At 45.4% G+C, this 8,984-nt stretch overlaps 1 long non-coding RNA gene across 3 annotated transcripts in view; it reads right to left on the bottom strand.

Moving 5' to 3' along the window:
- Nucleotides 1–5,556, bottom strand: part of LOC108447698 — a 33,979-nt gene extending 28,423 nt beyond the window's left edge. For all 3 annotated transcript variants that reach the window (XR_001863362.1, XR_001863365.1, XR_001863363.1), the window contains exon 1: nucleotides 5,439–5,556. This is a non-coding gene — a long non-coding RNA (uncharacterized LOC108447698). The remainder of the gene's footprint in view (nucleotides 1–5,438) is intronic.
- Between the last annotated feature and the right edge of the window lie 3,428 nt (nucleotides 5,557–8,984).

Below are 8,984 nucleotides of genomic sequence, written 5' to 3'. Positions count from 1 at the left end.
TCTGCTGAAATGCAGAGCAAGTAAATATTTTGAAAGCTCTCCAGAATTCTTCAACACATTACAAAAACCGTGCCTCAACTTTTAGCAGGGTTGCAGCAATCTGAAGGTTTGCTCAATATTCCATTTCAATCTCTGGGCCTTTCTAGGGGAAAGGTGACCGGGCTCTCGCTCCTGAACCAAAAGGGGCTTTTGAGAGGAGCTGGAGCATCAGCTCAGGGTGACACAACACAATCTGAGCACCCTGTGCTGGCCCTAAGGGGGGAAGGTGGCACAAGCGTTAAGTGCTGATGACTCTAAATGACCCCAAAACATTCTGGGGGGGATTTTTTGGCTTATTCCAGGCCTGCTCTGTGACTGAGACCCTGCACAGCACAACTCAGACCCGGAGCCAAGGCTGGTTTCACACCTGCACCCTGAAAAACGAAGGAACTGACAGGTGATGGCCCGGAAGCTGAAGCAAAACCTGGTGGATTGGTGAGGCTGGATCTCACCATGAACCTGCACAAGCACAACCAAAGGCTCCCCAGCCCAGCTGGAGCACTTCCAGCTCAGGGAATGCCACCCCTGCAGTGCTCCCAGAGTCACGGAGCCTGCCTGGCTCAAGGGCAGGTGTCCCAGTCTTGGATCCCTCCCCTAAAAACATCCTCTCCTTATTTCCTCTCTTATTTTCTCCCTTACTGATTAGAAGCAAATAAACAAAAAGAGATGGAGGGGGGAGGAAAAAAATCAGATTACTGAAATACGCAGAATACTGAAATTTATCTGCCTTTTAAGAGTTTAACCAGATTTGATTATCTGAATAAGAGTATTTGGATACGGTTCAAATTCCAGGGTACACAATTCCATTCTGCTTATCACGAATCCCATTTGCCACTGCATATGGCTGTTCTAATTACCCGAGTGCTATTGTGTGCTCCTCTGCTGACAAGGGCTCCCTGTGCTCCTCACCAGGCTGGGAAAGGAAGCAACAAACAAATAAATTCCCTTTTCATCCCCCAGTGGGGACCACGGGACATCTTCGTGTGCAGGAGACCTCGCAGGTGCTCTCAGTCAGCAACAGGAGTGAGACGTGGTCACCATATTTTGAGGGAGAAAAAGCAGATTTACCAAATATTAAAAAGAGGAGGAGGTTTGGGAAAGCTTTGCTTCCTCAGAGAAAGAACTTCTGCTGCTTTCAACTCTAACTCTGCCCGAAGGAAACACAAGCACAGCAATGCCTCCCCAGATGCAGCCACACAGGAGAGGATTTTATTTTTTACCTCTAAAGCAGCCACTCTGCCCACTGCCAGAGAAAGGGGCTGCATTTTAATCAAGGCCCCGATTTTTGGAGAGGCTATTGGGACATTTTGGGGGTAATTCCTACATCCAGGTGCCCTGGTTTGATTCCAGAAGTGCCTTCTATGCCATTGAGTCCCCTGCAGCCTCCAAGTGGGTGAAGGGCTCTGAGCCTCAGCAGTCTCTGTGCATCAGTGACAGATGAAGGGATCTCTGTGCTCTCGGGGTGGCACCTGGATCAAAGCTGCTGCACAAATGCAAGCTCCTTACCCCCCACGTGAGGGGAAAATAATAATGATAAAAAAACCCCTCGTAAGAACCACACAGGTAGGAGCTCCACAGACTCCAATTATTCTCCTCCATCCTAAAAGGAAGACACAATTCAAGGTTCCTCACATCGTTTTGCCAGACCACAGTTTCACTTGAGAACTTAATGAAGTGCAGTGGAACACAAGCAGCAGAACAGAAACACAAATTAAGGCTGGAAACACAATGAAATGCTTTTCAAAAGGCTGGAAAACAAAGGGGCGGGGGGAGAACAGGGGAGGCTGCAGCCAAAAAAGAACAGGGGGGCAGTTTAACAAGAGACACACTGAGATGCATTTTCAATTTCACTAAGAACAGGTTTTATTGGGTTTATTGGATAATCTGAGCTCAGAGAAGCTGTGCTGGTGGTGCTGCCAGCGGTGCTCTCCTTGGCATCCTCCCTGAACAAGTCAAGAGCCTGCAAGAGGCTTCTTTTAAGCTGTCCCACAAAGCTGAGGCCACAGCATCCCCAAACTCATCCCAGAAAACCAGGAGCAATCAGCAAACCTGCTCAGCCCCAGAAATAACTCCCTGCTTCTCCTCCCAGCAGCACAGGGCCTGCAGCTCACCCCACTTCTGCTGCCACTTCTCTAAAGTTTCCTTTCTAAGCATCCAGCTGTGTTTAGACCAAGCCTCTCACCAAAGGGAGGGAAAAAAAATGGGGTATTGATTAGCAGGTCCCAACATATTCAGTGAGAAATTGCACTATTTTACAGAGAAGAAGAAAAAAAAATAAATCTGTTTCTTCTTTCCTCTTCTATGATTCAAGTATTGATTTCCTAATTAAAAAAAAACCCCATCAAACCAAACTGTGGTACCCCATTTTGGGACATATCTGACTCAATTCCCCTGCCAGGGGTCTTTTGGCACTCCCCAAGCAATGTCACCTGAAGTGCCACAACATCCATGACCAATTCCAGGCTTTTCTCAGCCTATTCTACCACAAATGGCTTTACAGAGGAGAGACCACCCTACAGAAATGTGGATTTTATTGAGTTTCACCAGCTCATTTCTCCTTGGAGCTCAGACTAAGCGAGCCCATGCTTCCCCTGGAGCCAGCACGTGGGAATCCAACGGGGTGAACATTCACAGCAGTTAAAAAGCCAACCCCAAACCAACCCAGAATATTCACAGACCCTCTGGGAAAACCATTTTTTACTGCCACAGTCAGATGCAATCTCATCCTGCTTCCATGGTCAGCCTCTGCCCATCCCACCATGGATGGAACAACGTCCACTCTCAAAATCCCAAAGGAGAGTTAGACTCCAGGTCCCTGCTCCGGGTAGAATCCCACAACAGAACAATTCAGGAGCTCAAGTTCTGCTGGAAATCACTCATCAGCTTTTATTCCTTGATTTCCTGTCCAAACATTCGGGGAATATTGAGCACCAGCTTTTAAACTCGACTTTACATCACACAGGACTCCAAAATGCAATTTTTTTCCCTTTTTTTACGGCTAGTTTCAGCTCACATGGAGAAAGAAGAGTGGTTGGACTTCTCTGACATCATTTTATGCTTCCACAATAAATAGAAAACACATAGAAAACCTTGGAAATTCAGCAAAGAGGGGAAAAAACCAACTTTTTTGGCCTACAGCAGCGTATGTCAAAGCAGCCAAGTTCAAACTCAGAGAAATTTAAAAGTGGAAATGCAGAGCAAATCTTTGGTGGAATTAACACTGAAAGCTGCTGGAAAGAAATAGTCAGATTTTATTTTGAGTTTACAGCCTAATTACTTTCATATAGAATCCGTACATTGGGGTTTTAAAAAATGACTTCTTCACAATAATTGTTCCACTCTCCCAACTTGAAAGGTTACTTTTCCACAGCAGGGTTTGCACTGCCTGCTTCCAGGGTTTTTTCCTGCCCTGCCACTTCTTTTGGACTTTCCAGCATGATTATTTTCTCTTAAAAACTATTTTAAAAGACACAAATAGCATGAAATCGGAAGGAATGGGATTCTATAATAAACTGATTTTTGAGAGAGAAAAGGAGTTGGAGGACCAAGCCCCTCCTGTGTCAGAGAAGGGATTCCAAGTTCCTGGATATAAAGGAGGAGAAGGGATTGTTCCTCTCACAGGTTGCTGGACTAAGCAAGGAAATGATTGATCCATGTTCCTTTAGAAATGAAATGATTTTATCTGTTTCAGAATTGAACAACACAAGAACGTTCCCTGTCACATCCCCATCACCAGAGCAGGGCAGGACATGGGTGGGATTTAATTTCTTCAGCCTGACATCAAATAAACTCCCCCCATCCCCTTTTCCTCAGCACAGCCAAGCAAACCACCCTTTGCATGGGGAGAGGTGAGCACTGCCCAGAGCTGAAAGCTGAGCTGATAATTGCAGGGCGAGATTTGCAGCTCCACTTTTATATTCCTCTAAATTAAAAAAAAAAAAAAAAAAAAGTAAGAATATCAAGGAGGGAGGAGAGGGAAAAAAAGGAGGAAAGGCAGAAAGAGCGAAGAATATTTCAAGGTGAGCTGCAGCAGCAGCCCAGTGTGCACTTGCCAGCCAGACACAGACCTATAGATACAAGCTTGTGTGGAATATGAGCACAAGTTCGGATCTACGGGTTCGTGGCACCAGGCAGGGATCTCTGCTCACACTGCAAGGCCTGGGGGACACTTTTTGGGGGGGATGGAAAGAGGAGAAGTGTTTGTGCAGATGGAATTTCCGAGTTATAGCGAGGAGCCTTCATTCTCTCAGCACCTTCAAGCCCCTCCGTGGAGGGTGGGGGGCAGAGTTGATTATTGACTTTGTTATGACATAAAGCCACAGCTTCCTGCACTCCCACGTGAGCCTTTGCAAGAAAATCAGCAAAATAAAATAAAATAAAATAAAATAAAATTTTAAACCAACCAAAGCAAAGCTGATCTGGGTTTCTTCCTCACAAGCACTTTGCTGGACAGAATTTCTGGTGATTACACAGTACTGAGGTTAACAGGAATTTAATTAACAAGCAGCATTGGAGGTATATCACTAAAACAGGGTAGGAAATAATCCAACAGCAAAATTTTGGGATGTAAACAGAATTACAATACACAGCCACCCCCCACCCTGCAAAAAGCTGTCCTGTTTCCATTCTGGCAGCCTGGATGAGGCAGGCAGAAGAAACAACTGTGTGAGAGTTGTTTTAACTTTCAGAGAAGTCATTACTGGGCTGGGGTTCTACTTTAACTCTATTTTTAAAGGCGAAAAACAAAAACCCTTTCACTCTGCTAAACAAGCTGCAAATTGCCCCTAACCCCAACTCCCTGCATTTCTTCCACACAGACAAAGATAAATGTTCTTAAGGATTTTTCTAATAAAGCTTGAAAAGCAAAGTTTTGCCACTGCAAGCAAGAGACGTCCCTCCTTCCCCTGAGGTTTCCAAGTTTTCTTCCCTGCGTAAGGAATATTTCCCATTTTATTGGTGGGGAATCAGGCTGGAAAGGAGCCTGGCTGTGAGCTCCACACAGAGCTGGTGGAGAGAATCACTGAGATCAACTCTTGCTCAAAGTGTCACCAACTTTTCACTTCTCCTTCAGGAGACAAACTGTGTTGGTGCAAGTTAATATTATCCTCTGTAAAATCAAACAGGCACCACTTGGAAAAGGATTTTGCTATTTGGATGCTGTTAGAAAATTCTCCCTCTTTTTTTTTTTTTTTTTTTTGGGTGCAGGTTCTTAAAATAAATCACTTCAACCTTTCCAGCCTGGTAAATATGCAATTATAAAATACAATTTTCCTTCATTTGGAATCGCTGGGTGGCAGGAAACTCCTGTTGCACCCAGCAATAGATGTTAAACTTTCACCATCTGCCCAAAGGTTATCTAAATCCATCCTCCAAGTTCCGATTCCTACGCTGACACTCACCTTAAAAGAGTCCAGCTTTTCCCAAAGTTTCCAGCAGCCAAAATTCATGCTGTAGCATCTTTGAAAAACCGGGATGGCTTTCCTGTTGGAATTTGGGGTGGAGAAAGCTCTGTCCCTGCAGTGGTCAAGGCTGGAGTGGGGCAGGGAGCGCATGGATTGTGCCCTCCTTGGGAACAGAGCTGCAAATGGAACACAACAAATGTTACCCGGCCAAAAATAACCCCAGCCCTCCACGACAAAGCTCATTTATTGCAGGGAACCTGAGGTTAAGATCCAGGTTGTCTAACAGGGCCTAATAGGTTCAGTATTTGGGGTCAGTCATTGCTGTGTGCACCAGGATTCCTTCCCACGGCAGGGAATTTTTCCCTTTGTCTCTGTTAGGTAAAACTGCATAAGGCAGAATATTTGCTTTATATTCAGCATATCCATTCTAACTCTAATACTCTTTACATTCAGTTATGTCGATGAAGTGAGCTAATTTGAATGTCTCTGGCAGAGAAATATTTGATTTTTTTCGTATGAGATGATCTCACTGAAATATCCATGGGGAGGTTACACTTCTCCTCACTTTACCTAGCTCCAAAACTTTTTTTTTTCTTTCTTTCCCATTAATTCCTGGGAAATTAATCTCCTCTTCCTGGGATAGTTCAAATCCATGAGGGAAACTGAGCTGTAACATTTGGGTGGCCTTTGCACAGGACACGTGTCCCCAGCTCTGCCCAGAGGGAACACCCAGAGCCAGACCTGAGCCAGAGCTTTGAGGAGCCCGGCACATGCTCGAGGAAAGCTGGGATTTGTTGGCAAAACCCACCCTTTCCTCCCTGCCTAAAGGAGGGCTGATCCCTGCTGCACCTCCCTTGCTACCTGATTGGCTTTTCCAGCACAAAAGGGAAGAGGGAGAGTTGGGATCCATCGCCAGAGCTTCACTTGGGAGGAAAAACGGGAGAAAAAGGGGGAAAGCAGCAAGAGCTATCCCTGGAAAAGCTGCAAATAAACCCCCACTGTAAATGTGATTGTCCCCCTCTGCATTCCTGAGAGCCCTGGGGGAACAGGGAGCAGGGATGTCATTCCATGGCACCTGTGTGCTGTAAATTACAGACATCCAGGAACCAACCTGCTCCTTTGGCAAAACAAACTCGTGGACAATCTTTAAGACAGCAAAGTGGTAAATGCAGCAGCAAACCAACAGTTTTGTTTGTTGAAAGACAGAGATTTTTAATTATTATTTTTTTAATGAGCGCTGCTTTTTAAACAGGAATTTCACTTGTACCCAATAAATTCAGGGGGGATGGAAAGAGAGCCACGGATTAGCCAAGATCTGGGGTTGGAAATGTTTCCCCCCATTGATTAATCACACAGCTATTGTACCTTGTGAAAACCTGATGAACATACACACAGTGGCAGAAAATCCATCAGAGGCAAACAAATCAATCAGCATCACCCTGTATCTGCCTCCAATGCTAAGATTACAAATAAAAAGTTTCAACCTGTACATTAAGGTAGTTATATTTAGGTTTGTGATACCCTTATACTGAGCATACTTTGCTTAATTATTAATTTTATAATATCAGTGCACACAGGATCAACAAGGCTTTGGTACGTGGTACAACCAAAAATACAACGTATTTTTGTCAGTAATAACCCAATATAAAGCGGGGATTTTAGAGATTTACAGCCAAGGGAATCTAGAGGGAAATATGTAGAAATAAAATCTCCAAAGACCCAGCATTGGGGTTTGGTCTGTGGGTGGTTTTCTTGCAAACCACAAAGCAGAAATGCCCTGTCCAGGAAAATCGATCACTACGGAATGCATTGTGTGCCTGAGCAAAAAGCTGCTTGCTGCCATTTCGTCCTTCTGCCCATAAAATCAGGGAAATAAGTAACACAACTGTGAAATAATTCCCATTCTTTCCCCCCCAGTTTTAACCCCAGTGAAACTAGGCCTATAAAAATATATACACACACACACACACATGCACTGTATCCTAGGTTTAAAGAGGAACTCTTTAAGGATTTCTGGGCTTGAAATAATTTTAAGGAATTAGAAGGAAAAGGGAGATACTGACTGAGAATCCAAATTACCTCAGCAGCAGCAGCATTCTGCAGGATTTCCTAAGGAACGTGCGCTGCCATATTGCTAGGCCCAACTCCTTGGGAACGTATTCTGGAAGACAAAATATTTACGGGTATTTTCATGGCATATTTTCAAGGAATGGATGCTGTTTTCCTACACCCAGAGGCTACAGCTTTAGAAGGAGACGTACACGGTGTAAACCGCCCCCACCCCCCCCCCCCAAGATCCTAATTTTTCTTTTTTTTTTGGATTATTATTTTCCATGTTCCACCTTGGATCAACCCGCTCGCGCCCTCCCCCCGCACGAGGAATTAAACCCGTGGAAATAAAACATTCCTTGTAACACAACCACTCCAGAAGTTTGCCAGTCCTATTCCCACCAAAGCCATTCAGGAAAATAAAGAAACGGGGAGGCCGTCCCGGCAAACGCCTTCCCTGGCAGTTAGTAACACGCAGCAACTCCTTAAAGTGATTAGTCCTCATCTCTAGATCCTTATCCCAAAATTCCAGCTGGAGAAAGCAGAATCAAAGAGGAGCATCGTTACCTGCTTTGGAGAAGGTTCACCAAGCAAGCTTTTTTAAGCTTGTTGACTCTTTTAACACTGATACAAGGAATAATTATTTCTCTGTGCCGACGCGATTGTTAAAAGAGGAGAAACCCCGGATTGTGGTGGCTCCGTGGATGCTATTCTTTTTGCACCACAGCAGGATTCTTGGCTGCCAGTCCAAGCTGCTTTCACTTGCCAAGTTTTAAGATGCCGGTTTTGCCTTTCATTTTATTGTTCCTTTCGCAATGTTAAAGAGCGACTTAAAAAAACCCCCATGCACAGCTGCTATCGGGGAGGGGGGAATTATTTGAATTTTGCACAAGAATGGAGATGAGGAAGGAGCGCGCTGTGATGTAACCACAACGACACCCACAGAAATATTCCCAATATCGGGGGGGACGGGCCGGCGCTCGCCATCCCGGCATTTCCCCACGGCACGCTCGGGATCCGCTGGGAGACCAGGCAAGGATAAAACCTAAAACCAGCCAGACCCACCAGCAACCACGGCAGAGGTGGAGGTTGACACTTCTCCCTCCTCTCAGCAACACCACCTCGATTTTTAACCCACTTAAGGCTGCTCCTCCCCACTGAGGATTTCATCCAGGGGGTGCAGGGATGATGAGGTTCGGGAGCAGCCTGCTGGCAAAAGGATTCCCCCCCTGCGCACATCCTCCCACCCCACCCCACCCTTTTTCCGCCTGCCCACGGTAGGATTCACCCAAGCCCAAACATCCCGGCCTTTCTTGGACGCGATGCCACCGGGAAGAGGCTCCACGGTGAAACCTCCTGTCCCAGCTCCCTGCGGGGTCCTCCTCCAAACACATTCCTCTAGCGTAAGCCACCGAATTTCATTTCTAAACATTTTTTATGATTTGTCAATAGATCCATTTTTTAAATTTTTAAGATTTTTTTCTTTTTTCTCCT

Source organism: Corvus brachyrhynchos, unplaced genomic scaffold (genome assembly GCF_000691975.1).
Source record: "Corvus brachyrhynchos isolate BGI_N302 unplaced genomic scaffold, ASM69197v1 scaffold46, whole genome shotgun sequence".
NCBI lineage: Eukaryota > Metazoa > Chordata > Aves > Passeriformes > Corvidae > Corvus > Corvus brachyrhynchos.
The sequence above is the reverse complement of the archived record's forward strand: the minus strand, read 5'-3'. Positions and strand labels throughout refer to the sequence as shown.